The following is a 637-nucleotide window of genomic DNA, read 5'->3' as shown; positions in this document are numbered from 1 at the left end:
ACCAAAACTAGTACAAGAATGTGGGAAAAACAGTATAATATAAATAACCATGAAGGGAAAAAATGTGATTTAAAATATCTTCAAAACTCATTCTTTCCACAAACAACCTGGTGAACCTCCTTTTGGTATTGTCAACGTTGAAAAAAGACATCAGTGAGAAATTTGGTAAATTCCTTTTTGGCAGCATCTAACATACGGTTTTCCTACAGTTTTGGGGGAACTCGGCTGTATAAACATGCCTCTGATGCGCTTTACTTTCCCACATTCTTCCCACTGATGAAAAAACAAATTTTTGAAATTATCAGAAGAGGATAAGTTTAAAATCAATGAAGACGATTTTACTAATCTATGATGAAATCTTGGATATAAATACTAGCAAATACAAACAATGAAAATTAATCTATCAAATAGACAATCAATACGACAGGAAAAATACACGACAGAAACATATCTTACCTGGAAGCTTTAAGTGTCCTCCTAACTGGGCAAGTAATGTAACCAAAGCCGTCGCCTTTGGAGGAAGTCCTCGTTTTATCATCTTCAAACTCAAGCCTTCGTCTGTCACTAAGAACTTCTCCAGGACGGCAGCAACGATAATCTGATCATGTCTACGATGGGTCTATCTAAAATATTCAGA

The 637-nt window shown here is 35.5% G+C and overlaps 1 pseudogene; it reads right to left on the bottom strand.

The window, feature by feature from the left end:
- The window catches only part of LOC119593872, a 5,234-nt pseudogene that overhangs the window by 1,618 nt on the left and 2,979 nt on the right, over window positions 1-637 (bottom strand).

This window comes from Penaeus monodon, chromosome 33 (genome assembly GCF_015228065.2).
Source record: "Penaeus monodon isolate SGIC_2016 chromosome 33, NSTDA_Pmon_1, whole genome shotgun sequence".
Taxonomy (NCBI): domain Eukaryota; kingdom Metazoa; phylum Arthropoda; class Malacostraca; order Decapoda; family Penaeidae; genus Penaeus; species Penaeus monodon.
Note: the sequence above shows the minus strand (reverse complement) of the source record. Positions and strands in the feature narration are given on the sequence as shown.